This window comes from Megalobrama amblycephala, linkage group LG18 (genome assembly GCF_018812025.1).
Source record: "Megalobrama amblycephala isolate DHTTF-2021 linkage group LG18, ASM1881202v1, whole genome shotgun sequence".
Taxonomy (NCBI): Eukaryota; Metazoa; Chordata; class Actinopteri; order Cypriniformes; family Xenocyprididae; genus Megalobrama; species Megalobrama amblycephala.
Genome location: NC_063061.1, coordinates 32319270 through 32336592, shown reverse-complemented (window position 1 = coordinate 32336592; position 17323 = coordinate 32319270). Strand labels below are relative to the sequence as shown.

Genomic DNA, 17323 nt, shown 5'->3' with positions numbered 1-17323 from the left:
GAAAACACAGACCTATTCAGTTGCGCCTGCTTCCTTTTATTTGCTATCACAAGAACGCAAAAAACAACTCCACTAAGGCTTTTAAATCCAAAGGATTACACATTTAGAAATATATTGATAACATACCCTATGTTTACGTCACTTTTCTGAGCATTTCTATGTATGTTTCCTCTAATTATGCGATGATTGCTATCCGAGGATGTTTGCGCGATCTCTTCGTCTATCTATCCTGAGTCCTTTCAGCCAGAGCAACAGAGGGAGCTCATGAGAAGATCAACAGGAGTTATGAGTTATGCGAGTTAATCGGAGTGTGTGTTTACAGTCTATGGATGTGAATCTGTGAAAGATATGCATTTGTCAGGAATCAACAGGCACAGGGAAGAGACAGATAAAACATTAAACCAATTAAATTATAATCACATAAGAATTGTCTTCGTTCCTCAAGCAGTCTCTGATATTTTCCATAAACGTGTATTTATTATCGCAATGGTTAACATAAGTAGCCTTAGCATCGCATATATGACAGTGGAAACGCGACTGGCTCTGGCACGCACGACACGTTAGGAATCAATAATATCACATCATAAGGCTTTGGTGCTAGCATCAGTGACAGGTGAAGTACAGACAACGGGTTGTTCATGTATTGCAGGGTCATTTTCACAAGATGTAATATAAGTCTAAGGTGTCCCCTGAATGTGTCTGTGAAGTTTCAGCTCAAAATACCCCATAGATTTTTTTTATTCATTTTTTTAACTGCCTGTTTTGGGGCATTATTATAAATGCGCTGATTCAGGCTGCTTCCCCTTTAATCCTCAGGCTCTCCGCCCCTGAGCTCGTGACTGCCTTAAACAGCATAAACAAAGTTCACACAGCTAATATAACCCTCAAAATGGATCTTTACAAAGTGTTCATCATGCAGCATGTCTAATTGCGAAAGTACAGTGTTTATTTGGATGTTTACATTTAAGAGTCCAGGGTGGCGTAGTCGTCATTTGTTAATCTTCAATCCCTCTGTGTCCCGCCACAGTATGAACTATGGTTTCGGGAAACACCAAAACTATGTAAATAACGACGGAACTTGCAAATGTTAGTTGGCTAACGATGCTTTTGGGAAACGCACCCTTGATTGAGAGAAAATCCAGTCTTTCACGCGATCTGCCTGTGTCCATTTGAGTCTTTTCAAATAGTGCGCTATAGTTTGCTCGTTGGCTGGCAGAAGCCGCAGGGTCAGTCTGAGGGTAAGTTGGGCATTGACTATTTTGCTAATACACTGGTGGATTAGTGCTTCAAAGGTTTAAAACTGTGGAGTTGCAGTTAGTCATTTAATCTCCAGGGGCCAGTTGTTCAAAAAGATTCATCTGGATCAAAATGATCTGGACTTGGAAATCCCATATTTTGCTATCCAGGATCAGGTAATCCATTTTACTTTTGTGCTGGTTTTTCAAAGCAACATTGGATTGGATCACCCTGATCCAGATACACACTTTTTCAAATGACCAAATCCAGATTACTTGTGCTCTACGGAGCCCCTAAAGGGACATGTTAATAGAAAGAATATGAGATGAGGGGATGTTTACATTTGATTCTGAATGAGTTTGATGGTGCTCCATGGCTAAAGCTAACAATACACACTGTTGGAGAGATTTATAAAGAATGAAGTTGGGGTTAGGGTTAGTTAGGGTTTATGAATTATACAGACTGCAAGTGTTTAAAAAAAATGAAAATAATGACAGTCTTGTCTCTGTGAATACAGCAAGAAATGATGGTAACTTTAACCACATTTAAGAAGTACATTAGCAACATGCTAATGAAACATTTAGAAAGACAATTTACAAATATCACTAAAAATATCATGTTATCATGGATCATGTCAGTTATTATCGCTCCATCTGCCATTTTTCGCTATTGTCCTTGCTTGCTTACCTAGTCTGATGATTCAGCTGTGTACAGATCCAGACGTTAATACTTCGTGCCCTTGTGTAATGCCTTGAACATGGGCTGGCATATGCAAATATTGGGGAGTACATATTAATGATCCTGATTGTTACGTAACAGTCGGTGTTATCTTGAGATTTGCTTGTTCTCCGGAGGTCTTTTAAACAAATGAGATTTACATAAGAAGGAGGAAACAATGGAGTTTGAGACTCACTGTATGTCATTTCCATGTACTGAACTCTTGTTATTCAACTATGCCAAGGTAAATTCAATTTTCAATTCTATCGCACCTTGAAATTCTCCTTGAAATAAAGTAATACAGGTTTAGAACAACATGAGTGTGAGTGAGTAAATTACAGAATGTTTTTAAGGTCGGTCTTACCATTTGCTTACAATTTCTAAACTTTTTAAAATTACAAAATCAGCTCAGCATTTCATTGGCATTTTACTGAGGTGAACACTTTCCAAGGACACTGCTGTTTAAACTTTAAACAGATGTTTGAATTTTTGTGTGTTCATTTACAGGAATTGATGTGTGCTCAGTGTTCCTGGCTGCTGATTGGTTTATCAATAAATTCAGCCATATACATTTATTATTCTGATTGGCTCAATAAAGAAGCAGACAGGTTCCACTGATCAATCACAGATGGCTCAGAAACCCCCCAGGTTTCAGTTTTTGGTTTAGAGACCAAAGAGAATTATATTAATCATTTTTATCCATCAGGCCACTGCTGTAACAATGCATCACTTCATTTCCTTTGCTTTTACACTGTTGGCCATTATTGGGCTGCATGTGAGCGCTCAGTCCACAGGAAGACGTTTTGAGAGGAGCATCGAAAGGACATTTCGTATCACTGTTGACTGTGTCGAATGGACTTGAGTGAGGGTCGTGGGGTCAAAGGGACTTGTGTCCAAGTGGAACGTACGCCGCAGGGTTTAGTTTGAAGTAGGGGTGACCCTGAATAGTCGACGATTCAAATCTTCAATAGGAAGGAGCCTGATTCGACTACCAATCTCAGTCGAATCTTCGCAGAGGTGTTATGAAACGAGATTTGGAGGCGCTCAATATCCTGTTTTCACATAGACATACCGGTTCTTTCCCAATAGGTTAATATACAGCCTGTTATGTCAATGCTGTAAATAAAAATGTGAAAAGAATAGAAGCCTTTAATAAATACTTTTAACATGCTTGAATAAATCCAACCACCCCTGTGACAGATTGTAAGTTTCACTTCCATGTTCCGTGACCGGCAGAGGAGCATCTTTGCGGCAGGGATTAATTCTTTAACAATGTCTGGGATAAAGTGTACAATTGGATGCACTTTGAAATGGTAAAAGATGATCCAAAAAACATATGGTGCAAGTTGTGCCAAAAGCTCCAAGAACTCAACAACGACAAACAATGCGGCACGCTTCTGCCAGCCAACGAGCAAACTATAGCGCGCTATTTGAAAAGACTCAAACGGACACAGGCAGATCGCATGAAAGACTGGATTTTCTCTCAATCAGGGGTTTGCGTTTCCCAAAAGCATCGTTAGCCAACTAACATTGCAAGTTCCGTCGTTACTTACATAGTTCAACGATTTGGTGATTAACCAAATAGCGACTACGCCACCCTGGACTCTTACCAAGGGACAACCCTAAAAAAAAATTTCCTTTTTAAGGCAACACAGGTTAGCTCACAGGGAATAAGCAGGAGACATGGATATATATATATATATATATATATATATATATATATATATATATATATATATATATATATATATATATATATATTAAGGATAAAAGACTTTACAAAAAGCACAACCACAGCAAAAACAATCACTAAACCAGTTAAGGAGAATGAAAAAAAATATATATATAATTGGTTTAAACCAAATGCAATCAAGGCGACCTGAATAATCAGGGATTGCATCAGGGATGTCTAGGTTGCAGGGTGCAGGAGCCGAGGCGTGACAACAGGGAATAAAGGGCACAACAAGGCCTCCACAGCAAAATCACTTCTCCCTTACACCTTTGCGTAAACACTCACAAACACACACGGCACCACACAACACAGCACACGTGAAGGACCGCCACCAGAAATCCACCCCTGCCTTAGGCACTCAGCTCCTGTAACAAACAAAATTAGGTTATACACTAAACCCAGAATGAGTACAATAGCACTGGCATAAAGTCACTCCATAAAGACAATACAAATGAAAATACCCCCCCCCCCCCCCCCTCAGACAATAACCCACAAATTAGCTTATAGATACTTAAGTTATAATACCAAGTAGAAAAATAACAAATCACTTAGTACAAACAAAAGAGGAAAGGGAGTAGGAATTCACATTAACCAAGATTTCACAATCACTGATATAACACAACGAAAGGAAAACACCCATATCCTTAAACAATAAACAAATATACAAAAAGGAAAAACAAAAACAAAACATGACATTAACAAATGTTTACATGATAATACAATTGATCCAGCCAACGCGCGCACGCGCGCACGCACGCACGCACGCACGCACGCACGCACACACACACACACACACACACAGAAACTTCGATCTCACACACAAATAAAAAAACAAATTAAACCAAACAAGGCAAAACAACAAACAAAGTAACACAAAGCAAGAGCAAAGCAACGTAATATAAACAAAAAAGCAAACCAAAAGTAACACAAAACAAAAGCAAAAGCAAGAGCAGAGTAAAAGCAGCAGCGTCCCCGGACGATAGACCCACGCAGCCCAACGACACGGAGCTAAACGTCCATGAACATGCAACCAGTCTGTGCTTAACGCATCTGCAAAAAGTTACCATTTTGACAATCAACAGAAATGATGAATAGCTGTTAATAGGTTGTTTGCACATGACGTCACAGCAGCAGCGCGAATGAGTCTGGAGGGCAGGGAGTGATGTTTCTATACACAAATCCGCCGCGAACTCTATGGGCGCCGCCATCTTGATAGCAAAAATCATCTGGCCCAGATCTGGCCCAGACACTTCTTAAGATCTGGGCCAGATCCGTGAAACGGACCTGGGCCGGTGTCTTTTGGCACAACGGGCCAATACCGGCACGGATCCGTTTTTCCTCATCTGGACCAGCACTGGGCCAGCTCCGGACCAGATGTGGATTCCTGTATGCCGATTTGGCCCAGATGTGGGCCAGATCTGGTCCAGCTCTGTTCTGGATCTGGCCCAGAACCATGCCGGATCAGGGCCAGCTCATTTTGTATACAGTACCCGCTCCCCCTCCCCCCTCTCTAAATAGTATACATATCTAGAATTTCAAGAATGTTCTCATAAATATTAAATATCTTATTGTCTGATATTTTTTCTGTTAAGTTTTAACATTAAATACTTAGGCAATACAAAGTTTAAAGTACTGATTTAGATTTATAGACAATTAATGTACTGAAAACTTTTACACTAAAATACCACTTTATAATCTATTGTTAGCACTACCTCAGCAGCAACTACTTTACAGTAAACATACATTCAAAATACAATTGAACAGAGTAAATTTGACATAATCAAGGGCTTTATCTTTTGATCCATCTTCTATTTAATAGGCATATTAAAACAAATACACAAAATGCAAAACAGTGGATCTTTTCTTTTTATTTTGATAATTTTTGCACAAGTACTAAAAGTTTATATAAAACACTTAAGTGTCTCTACTTGCCATTAAACTGTTAGTTCACTCCAAAATAAAACATTCTGTCATTATTTACACTCTCATTTTGTTCTGCAACCGTAAGACTTTCATTCATCTTCAGGACACAAATTAAGATCTTTCTGATGAAATACGAGAGCTTTCTGTTCCTCTGTTGACAGCTATGCAACTACCACTCTAATGCTCAAAAAGTTCATAAAGAGATTGTAAAACTAATCCATATAAATCGAGCGCTTTAGTCCAAAATTTTCTGAAGAGACACAAGCGCTTGATTTGATGAATGGATTGAATTTAGGATTTTATTCACATATAAGCATTTATAAACTGACACATCAGTTGTGGTAAAGGGAAGCTCAAGCATGTTCACTGATGTGCGAGAACCAATAAAGTTCATTCTCGTGTTACACAACACGCTTGATCATCAGCAAGAGGTTTGTTCATCATATAAAGTGATCGTTTAATCCAAATTTGAGACAATTCAAACTCAATTTATATGGATTAGTTTGGTGATCTCTTTATGAACTCTGTAGTTGAAATTCATGGAAGTGTAGAAGTGGTAGTTGTGTAGCTGTCAGCACAGAGACAGAAATCTTTCAGATTTCATCAAAAAGATCTTCATTTGAGTTCCAAAGATGAAAGAAAGTCTTACGAGTTTGGAACAAAATGAGATGAGTAATTAATTTTCATTTTTGGGTGAACTATCCCTTTAAAGGATTAGTTCACTTTCAATGAAAATTACCCCAAGCTTTACTCACCCTCAAGCCATTCTAGGTGTATATGACTTTCTGATGAATACAATCGGAGATATATTAAAGTATTAGACTTGTAAAGAAGTAAAGAAGATTTTTAGCTGAAAATGTGGTCCTTGGTGATTTGTATAATATAAAAGTATAATATAAAAGTCAATGGCTACAGTTTGAGAGTCAAAAAAAACCTACAGGCAAAACAAAATGAATACCTGTGGCTCCGGATGATTCATTGAGGTCTTATGAAGCAAAAAGATTGGTCTGTTTCGCTTTATAAGACCTCAATGTAACGTCAGCATCAGTCACAGGTATTAACTTTGTTTTGCCTGTAATATGTTTTAATGACTCTCAAAGTGACGGTAGCCATTGACTTGCATTATACGAATCACCAAGGACCACGCTAAAAATCTTTACTGTTCAACTGAAGAAAAAAAATGTCACCTACATCATGGATGGCTTGAGGGTGAGTAAATTAACAGCAAATTCTCATTTTCCGGTGAACTATACTTTAAAACATTGATACACAAACAGTTAAACAATCTCACGACCTTTCTTAATGTATAAGTAAAGAAGAAAAAAAAAAAAAATAGAAGAAATGGGGAAAAAATAAACATACAAAAAATAATTTCATATAATGAACCATAAACACATCAAGAACCAATCGGGACAGGTCGGAAAACCATGGTATTACAAACCACTTCATATGTGCCGTTTAATTCCCATGAGGCATCTGCAGAAAAAAAAAAAAAAAGAAGAAAGCTGTTATTCTTGTAATTGTCCCAGTAAATCAAGAATCTGACGGTTGTGAGGCTTGTCTATATGAGCCTCTACTATTGCTGTGTGTAGTCATCCCTGATGTTGGTGGAGATGTTAGCCTCATTCAGACTGTCAGTCCAAATCCGATTTTTGTGCATATCCGATTGGAATGTGATCATAAAGTGTGAACCACAAAACAAAATTACACGAAATTACATGTAATTTTTACTAATCTGCTTTGAGCTACATTCACATGTGGTTTGAAATCATATTCACATGTCATTTCTGGAAATCAATTTCAGTTTGACCGATCTGATCAGATTTTGCGTGATTTATGTCACTTTCTCATGCCATGATCAGATTCCAATCGGATACACCAATAATTGTATTTAGACTGACAGTGTGAACATAGCCTTTGACACATCAGACAGGCTGTGTACTTCGTCTTTCAATTTCCCCTTCTCAATCTATGTTAAAGCACACCAAAGCAATCTAGTGCTATTGGTCTGATCACTCTGCTTTGGCTGAAATTTTGTTGACACTTATTTACGTCACACAAATGAACACCAACTTTAAACAACTGCTGCAAATTAAAGGATTAGTCCACTTTCAAGTAAAATTTTACTGATAATTTACTCACCCCCACATCATCCAAGATGTTCATGTCCTTCTATCCTCAGTCGAAAAGAAATTAAGGTTTTTGATGAAAACATTCCAGGATTTTTCTCCTTATAGTGGACTTCAATGGCCTCCAAACGGTTGAAGGTCATAATTACAGTTTCAGTGCAGCTTCAAAGAGCTTTAAACGATACCAGACGAGGAATAAGGGTCTTATCTAGCGAAACAATTGTCATTTTCGAAAAAAAAAAAAAAAAAATTAATACAACTGTATATGCTTTATAAACACAAATGATCATCTTGTACGTGCTTCCGCTTTCCTTATTCTTTAAAAAGCTTACGCTGTATGTCCTACACCTTCCCTATTCTACTTACGGAACGAACGCGGCGCCAATTCCGTTTTTTTCTGTAAGTTGAATAGGGAAGGCGTAGGCCATACAGTCTGTCTGGAACCACTGGAAGTCCACTATAAGGAGAATAATCCTGGAATGTTTTCATCAAAAACCTTAATTTCTTTTCGACTGAAGAAAGAAAGACATGAACATCTTGGATGACATGGGGGTGAGTAAATTATCAGGAAAATTTAATTTTAAAGTGAACTTATCCTTTAAAATTACCAGAATAAAAAAAATTCACTCATGTATGTATAATTGTGATAAAAGTCTGTTCTCCTATACACATTTTTCACTGTTGTATCCAAGTAAAAAATCTGTAAATTTCTCCTTATGCTTTTCTCATGTACAATTTGAACTAAATATGAAGTGTCTTCAAAATAATAATATAATGCTTTTCGTATAATGTTTTCTAAAAAAATAAGACAAGCCCAGTCCACAGAAAATAATCTCTAAATGTAGAGATAATACTGTTCAGTATTATATAAATAAATGTGCTGCAACTGGGCTTGGCATACACTAACATGTGACAATATAAACTCAACTGTCCCTTTTTTCTTTATGAAGTCAGCTACTATTGCTTATTGTAATGGTATGGTGATGAAACACAACCCGCCACTAGGCTGCTTCTATCTGAAATTTACCTCAGTTAAGGCCTCTTTGGCTTTGGCACATTCCTTCTGGTCATCGCCACAGTCAAAGGCAAGAATCTGCTGCACTGGTAGAGGACTGGTTATTCCTTACAGCTCCTGTTGAGAAAAAAAAAAAAAATATGTGCAGTAAACATCTCCAACCTCCAGACTAATAAGCTCCTGAATCCTGATTGAAATCTCATCTGTAATGTAGATCAGTTAAAGGATAAACAGGTATATAAAGAATTTAAATAATAATTTAAATTTAGCAGAATCATTTAATATGCTGATTTGGTGCTCATGCAAAATTTCTAATTATTATCAATGTTGAAAATGGTTGTGCTGCTTAACATTTTTGTGGAAATGGTGATACTTTTTTCAGGATTCTTTGATGATTAGAAAATGTTAATTAATTGAATTAAGTTTAATTACAAAATTTACTAAATAGAATTTTTTTTTGTTATAAATGTCGTCATTTAGGGTTGACTGTCACTTTTGATCGATTTAAAGTATCCTTGATGAAGTATTAATTTCTCTTTTTTAATCTTACCACAAATGTTTGAATGATATAATTGTTTCCACAAAAATATAAAGCAACACAACGGTTTTGAATACTGATAATAATCATAAATGTTTCTTGAGCATCAAATCAGCATATTAGAATGATTTCTGAAGGATCATGTGACACTGAAGACTGGAGTAATGATGCTGAAAATTCAGCTTTGTTCACAGGAATAAATTATATTTTACTATAGAATGCAGGTTAATAATATTTCACAATATTACTGTTTTTACTGCATGATTGATTAAATAAATGCAGCCTTGGTGAGGAGAAGAGACTATATCATTAGTTAGCATTAGTTGACATGAACTAAGAATGAACCACTTCTACATCATTTATTATAATAAATGATGTATTATAATTATAATCATTGTTAATGTTAATTTCAACATTTACATATAATACATTAAATTCTAATGTTGTATTTGTTAACATTAGTTAATGCACTGTGAAGTAACATGAACAATGGACAACTGTATTTTATTAGCTAACGTTAACAAAGATTAACAAATAACTATGTAATGTTAATGGTTAGTTCATGTTATAAACTAAGAAATGATGTTATAAACCCTTGCTGTAAAGTACGGGTCTACGGTAGGCCTTAGCTAGATTACGTTAACACTAGCTTATTACTAGCATTACCACGCAGTTAATACTTTAACAGTGAAAATTAAAGCAGTTAAAATTCGTCAGTTAACTTATATAATTATAATCCTCTGGATCTTGTTAGCGTGCCCTCTGCTAACATAAGAGTTAACTAACATTACGATTCAATACCGATCTAATAAGCAATAAAAACTCCAAACCTTAAGTTTAAACTTTAAGCCAACGAGTACACAATATAATTAATAAGAAATTAATTCATTAATAGAACAGTATGACTTACTTTGGTGATGTTTTTGAAGTAGGATACCGACCGAGCACCGTCTGCGTCTGCCTCCTCTTCTAAACTCCAGAAAAAAATTCGCGCGCTCGTTTCCGCGGATACGGGCCGAATCTGCGTTGCGACTGTTGTTCCCGCCCACGGAAACCGGGACCGGGCTGGATCCGTTTTAGAGCAGTGAAACGGAGGTGACTGTAACGCGGATTTGCCGGTTTGAAAACGGATCCGGCACGGAGTCACCTGCTGCCTGCCGCCATTACTGCGTGCCTGCGAAGTTTGACGGTGTGACACTTGCCGGTGCCCTCTAATGACATTTCAATTAAAGTTCATCCTGCTCATTAAAGAAAATGTCTGGTGAAAGGGAACATGGGTAGATGATGTCAGGCAGTGGCCAAAACTTACCGATAAAGGTAATTTATTGACAACATAATGTAATAATGTAAAAATGTAATGTAATGTAATTAAGAAGTGTATTAATTGATGACAACCCTGCTGAAAAAAACAATAGAAACCATTACAGAAATTGTAATGGTTTTAATGGTTTTAAAGGGAACTGTATTGGTTTTAATGGAAACTGTAATGGTCCTAGTGGGTCTGTATGGGTAATTTGCTTTTTTCTATTGGTGGCATGTTTTGCTTATTTGCCTGTATTGGTTTTAATGGAAAATATAATGGTCCAAGTGGGTTTCTATTGGTAATTTGCCACCTTCTATTGGTAGCATATTTTGCCTATTGGATACCATTAAGGACCAATAGAACATCTTTGGTAACCTATAGATTACACGTTGGTATCTTGACACCAGTACGAACCATTAGAACTCCAATAAATTGAGTGGTTTCTTTAGTTTCATTTAATGATGTACACATACACAATTTTTTAGGTTAGATGCAGATTTATTTATTTTTACAATTATTGCAACACAACAAAATAGATTAAATATGACATTTACATTACATTTACATTTATTCATTTGGCAGACGCTTTTATCCAAAGCGACTTACAAGTGAGGAATACAACAAGCGAGTCGTCATGACGAGGCAAATAGACAAGAAGTGCTCATAATACAAGTTATAGGCAGTGCTCAGATTATCCTAAGCTACAATAGAGAGGGATTAGAGGAAGTGAAAGGATAGGAGTAAGAAGTTTTTTTTTTTTTTTTTTTTTTTTTTAAGATGAGGTTAAGTGCTCACGAAAGAGATGGGTTTTCAGCTGTCTTTTGAATATTGCCAGGGATTCCGCATTCCGGATGGAGGCAGGAAGATCGTTCCACCAGCAAGGGACAGTGAATGAGAATGTTCTGGAAAGTGATTTCGTGCCTCTCTGTGATGGTACCACAAGCCTTCGCTCCTTTAATGAGCGCAGGTTTCTGGTAGGAGTGTAGACTCGTAAGAGTGAGTGGAAGTAGGAGGGTGCTGAGCCTGTGGCAGATCTGTAAGCAAGCGTCAACGCCTTGAATTTGATACGAGCAGCAAGTGGTAGCCAGTGAAGAGAGATGAAGAGAGGCGTGACGTGGACTGTTTTTGTTTGTATTTTTAATCAAATAAATGCAGGCTTGGTGAGCAGAAGATACTTCTTTTAAAACATTAAAAAATCTTACTGACCCCACACTTTTGAATGGTAGTGTGTGTGTATATATATATATACACATATATATATACACACATATATATATATATATGTGTATATATATATATATATACACATATGACACACAAACTAAATTGTTTAAATTGTTTAATGGTATTAAGCTTATCCTTATGTAATATGTAGAAATTATACTGTTAAATATATGTATTGTTTAATAGAATTCACACAAAATTGTTCATTCATATAAGACATGTAGGTCATATTAGATCATATTCATAGGTCATATTTGTCCCATTTTCCCAAATGCAGAATGTTTTCTGTGATGGGTAGGTTTAGGGGTAGGGTTAGTGTAGGGGGATAGAATATACAATTTTTACAGTATAAAAAACCATTATGTATATGGAAAGTCCCCATAAAACATGAAAGCACAACGTGTTTGTTTGCGTGTGTACAAAAATAACATAACGATATCCAGAAATCAATTTTAATTTATCAACATAGAACTCAAGTTTAATTTGATTTCATCCTTTTCCCACTAAGTGTGGGTTTTCTGAGGGGCTGTGTGGGCAAGAGCAAACTCTTTGGGGCCCCATGAAAACCCACACAGGCCCCCAGTTGGTTAGCCCATGTGGGGCCCTTAGCTCCGGGGCCCATAGCAGGTTTACTGTGGGCAACCCCCATGTTCACAGCACAGTACAAGTTAAATCATTATTTTATGATTAAATGCTCAAGGCACAGGGTTAATCAAACTATTTTTAACAATCTAGTAAAATGTCACCAATGTCATTACATTCAGTTGCCCATCCCATAACTAAAACTGCACACAGTCAACAAGATAGTAAGACAAGTACTGTCTTTACCTGTTTGTAGCTGCTCCCAGACCAATAAAGTCAGACTGAGACAACTGTGTGTGTGTGTGTGTGTGTGTGTGTGTGTGTGTGTATATATATATATACACACACACTACCATTCAAAAGTGTGGGGTCAGTAAGATTTTTTAATGTTTTAAAAGAAGTATCTTCTGCTCACCAAGCCTGCATTTATTTGATTAAAAATACAAACAAAAACAGTAATATTGTGAAATATTATTCCAATTTAAAACAGCTGTTTTCTATGTCATTTGTGTAATTTATTCTGTGATCAAAGCTAAATTTTCAGCATCATTACTTCAGTCTTCAGTGTCACATGATCCTTCAGAAATCAATCTAATATGATGATGTGATGCTCAAGAAACATTTATGATTATTATCAATGTTGAAAACAGTTATTTACATTTTTATTTCATGATGCTATGATGAATAGAAAGTTCAAAAGAACAGCATTTGTCTGAAATCTAAATCTTTTGTAGCATTAAACACTACCGTTCAAAAGTTTGGGGTTAGTAAGAATTTTATTTTTATTTTTAGGGGATAGAAATAAAATTAATCAGTACTTTTATTCATCAAGGATGAGTTAAACTGATCAAAAGTTACAGTAAAGACAATTATAATGTTAGAAAATATTCTATTTTAAATAAAGGCTGTTCTTTTGAACTTTCTATTCATCGAAGAATTAAAAAAAAAAATTGTACACAACTGTTTTCAACATTGATAATAATAATGAATGTTTCTTGAGCATCAAATCATCATATTAGACTGATTTCTGAAGGATCATGTGACACTGAAGACTGGAGCAATGATGCTGAAAATTCAGCTTTGATCACAAGAATAGTAATCGATAATAGATAATAATCACAATTGAATTAGTTTCAAATATATTAAAATAGAAAACAGTCATTTTAAATTGTCATAATATTTCACAATATTACTGTATTTTTTTATTTTATTGTTTTTATCAAATAAATGCAGCCTTGGTGAGCAGAAGAGGCTTCTTTTAAAAACATTAAAAAATCTTACTGACCCCAAACTTTTGAACGGTAATGTATATATATATATATATATATATATATATATATATATATATATATATATATATATATATAATGCACACACACAATATTAATATATTATTTTTCTGAAATGGCAATAAATAAATAAATAAATATAAATTATTAATAATATGACATCACGTGATTAATTCTAACCAATGAGACTGCTGGAACAGCATCCATGAACTGTCATTCCGGAATCGACTGGTACCGCAAACAGGTAAGCTTTTTATATTTCTATAGTAATTTCTGAGTTTTCTATTAAAATTAGTGTAACAGGTCGAAATGGTAATGAATTAATTAATTGGAATTAAATTACACCCGCTTTAGTGGTTTATCTGATGAGTAACGTTAAGTTAAATTATATTATTTAGCTTGCTGCGTTTAAATTATAACGGTTATAACGGTCGACTAGCCGCTCGGACAATTCATTTTCTGGTAATCTGAGGTAATATACTTTAAAAACCGCATTAATTCATTACTTTGAATTGTTTTACATCCATTTCGGTGTTAATTTGATTTATTATTGTTTTTCCGTTGCTGTTTTTACGCGATGACTCGACTGAGCTAGCCATGATGACCGGGCTGAGTTGTGTCTTTGTATTAAAGTTTTATACAGCGACGTAAATACAATAACTAAGCTGCACACCCTTATTAAATCTCGTTACATAAGCTACGGTCATATTACTATCATGTTATCGTGACCTAAAAATAACAGATTTTACAATAACTTTGTACGTATTGTCTCACGCACAAGCTGGCGCGTGCACGCGCGGGGACAGAGAGTGAAAGAGAGAGAGAGGACTCATTGGCCTATATTCACCCGAAAAGATAACTGTCAAATTAAATCAACCATCTGTAATATTTAATTAATTATGAAAAGATATAACTGAAGTAAAACATTTAGGCCATGAAATAAATCACTAAAATATTAATATAATAGTTTCTCTTGAATGTGTATATTTAATCAGCACGTTCATCCATACAGAGCAATATTTGACTGATATATTAATTTTTGTTTCTTTTTCTCCCTCTTCCTTGTGTGTAATCAGATCATTGGTTCTGCTCTGTAAGTACTGTTTGACTCAGTCACACATTCTCAGTTTTTGCATTGTAGATTTGTCATGCACATTTACAAAAACTTTCTTTGCATCATATAACTGTATTTTCATTAAGATTTTGCTTATGTTATCTGTTAATATTTCGGGTGTCATTTTTTAAAAATGAGATGATCCTCACTTAAATGGCAAATACTGTATTTTTCAGTACAGTGGTGTACATTCTCAGATGTTATTATACATATTCATGAATACAATTTTTAAACTGGCTTTATACCATTAAATTTTGTTTGTCATCTCTCTTTTCAGTATTTATTGCCATCTCGTCCTGTTTGCAGAATTAACTGTGCCTCCAGCCATTAAGCAGACCTGAACCAGTTGATGAAGGTCTTCAGGATCACCAGAAACTACAGGCAGGTGTGTGAGAAAGTTGGAGCTACATACTGCAGGACGTTGGTCCTCCATGACCAGGACTGGACACCACTGTTGTAAGTGATCGATCTAGCAGTCAATCTGATTCTCTGAAAGTCATGTTCATAACATATTGTAGGTGATCTCAGCTCTGGCCCTCGAGAACCACTGTCCTGCAGACTTTAACACCAAACCTGGTCCAATATACCTGGGGCCGTATTCACGAAATGTTTTATCTTACAACTAAAAGTTCTCCTAAATAGCAGTAAAAATTCTCAGGTAAGAGTTTTCACTTAAAGGATTAGTCCACTTTTAACTCCTGATAATTTACTCACCCCCATGTCATCCAAGATGTCCATGTCTTTCATTCTTCAGTCGAAAAGAAATTAAGGTTTTTGATGAAAACATTCCAGGATTATTTTCCATATAGTAGACTTCAATGGACACCAAACAGTTGAAGGTCAAAATTAGTTTCATTGCAGCTTCAAATTATTCTACACGATCCCATACAAGAAATAATGGTCTTACCTAGAGAAACCATCACTCATTTTCTAAAAAATAAAATACAATTTTATACATTTTAACCATAAATGCTCATCTTGAAGTAGCCCTGCGTTCCATTCGGAAGGGCTCATCCCTATGCCCTAATTCCTTTCAGATGGTTTCCCCTTCAGAGTGAGAGCTTCGAAGGGATGAAGGGTGTAGGGGTAAAAAAACCCTCTTTTTTTGGAACGCACTTCTGCGTCATCTTAACGAGACAATCAAGGAGGAGTAGATTGTGCAAGCGGTGCCCTTTGTTTAACGTTAGTTTATTTATTTAGGTTTATTACACCATATTTTATATTGTGTCTATGTATTTGAAACATTTGAATGGACTAATAAAGGGAGCTGTAAAGTATTTTTGTTGAAGTACACTGTCGTTTTGACCATAATAATTTACTAAATCTAACTCATATAAATATTACAATAGTACAGAAAAATACTATACATACATTTATAGGTAAAATCGAACTCCTAACCTCCTGTGCCCATTCTGTGATGTCAAACAACTTTCCTGTGCAAAGGATCATGGGGGCCCGAAGTGTCCATCAGTTGTACCCTTTGAAATCCTTCATTCCGAAGGGCCCTTTGAAGTGGTCAGTTTTGAGCACTTTAGTTTGGAACAACCCTTCAATATGGCGGCCATGATTGTTTTCACTCCGAAGTGCCCTTCGGAGGGCGATATATCCCGTTTGGAACCCACTGTAGCTCTCTTCTTCTTCTTCTCTATTTGAATTCCGGCAGTGTAGACACTGCTAAGTGTATTACTGCCCTCCACAGGTAAAAGTTTTGAACTAATTTTTATATACAATATGTTAGTTCAATAGTATATAACAGTTAGTTCAAACTTTGGCCTGCGGAGGGCAGTAATACACTTAGCAGTGTCTACACTGCCAGAATTCAAATAGAGAAGAAGAGAGCTAGTTCAAGATGAGCATTTATGGTTAAAACATATATACTTTTTAATTTTATTTAGAAAATGAGCTATGGTTTCTCTAGATAAGACCCTTATTTCTCATCTGGGATCCTGTAGAACGCTTTGAAGCTGCAATGAAACTGTAATTTTGACCTTCAACCATTTGGGCTCCATTGAAGTCCACTATAAGGAGAATAATCCGGGAATGTTTTCATCAAAAACCTTAATTTCTTTTCGCCTGAAGAAAGAAAGACATGAACATCTTGGATGACATGGGGGTGAGTAAATTATCAGGAACCTTTTCACAAAAGGCGGTGCTAAACTGGGGGCTCGATGACGCACTGGAGCCCTCGAGCATGGCCACGCCCCTAACACTATATAACTGTCTGACGCACTAGAGTAACCGAGCATGGCCCCACCCCTAACACTATATAACTGACGCACTAGAGTAATCGAGCATGGCCCCACCCCTAACACTATATAACTGTCTGACGCACTAGAGTAACCGAGCATGGCCCCACCCCTAACACTATATAACTGTCTGACGCACTAGAGTAATCGAGCATGGCCCCACCCCTAACACTATATAACTGTCTGACGCACTAGAGTAACCGAGCATGGCCCCACCCCTAACACTATATAACTGTCTGACGCACTAGAGTAATCGAGCATGGCACCACCCCTAA

The 17323-nt window shown here is 36.2% G+C and overlaps 2 long non-coding RNA genes across 2 annotated transcripts; one reads left to right on the top strand and one right to left on the bottom strand.

The window, feature by feature from the left end:
• Positions 1-6644: 6644 nt before the first annotated feature.
• LOC125253355 lies at positions 6645-10517 on the bottom strand. The gene is made up of 3 exons (XR_007181417.1): positions 10201-10517; positions 8765-8869; positions 6645-7084 (listed from the first exon to the last, which is right to left on the bottom strand). It is a non-coding gene; the product is annotated as an uncharacterized LOC125253355 (long non-coding RNA).
• Positions 10518-13775: 3258 nt separating this feature from the next.
• On the top strand, positions 13776-15554 carry LOC125252994. Its single transcript, XR_007181322.1, has 3 exons — positions 13776-13932; positions 14765-14781; positions 15080-15554. It is a non-coding gene; the product is annotated as an uncharacterized LOC125252994 (long non-coding RNA).
• Positions 15555-17323: the final 1769 nt, after the last annotated feature.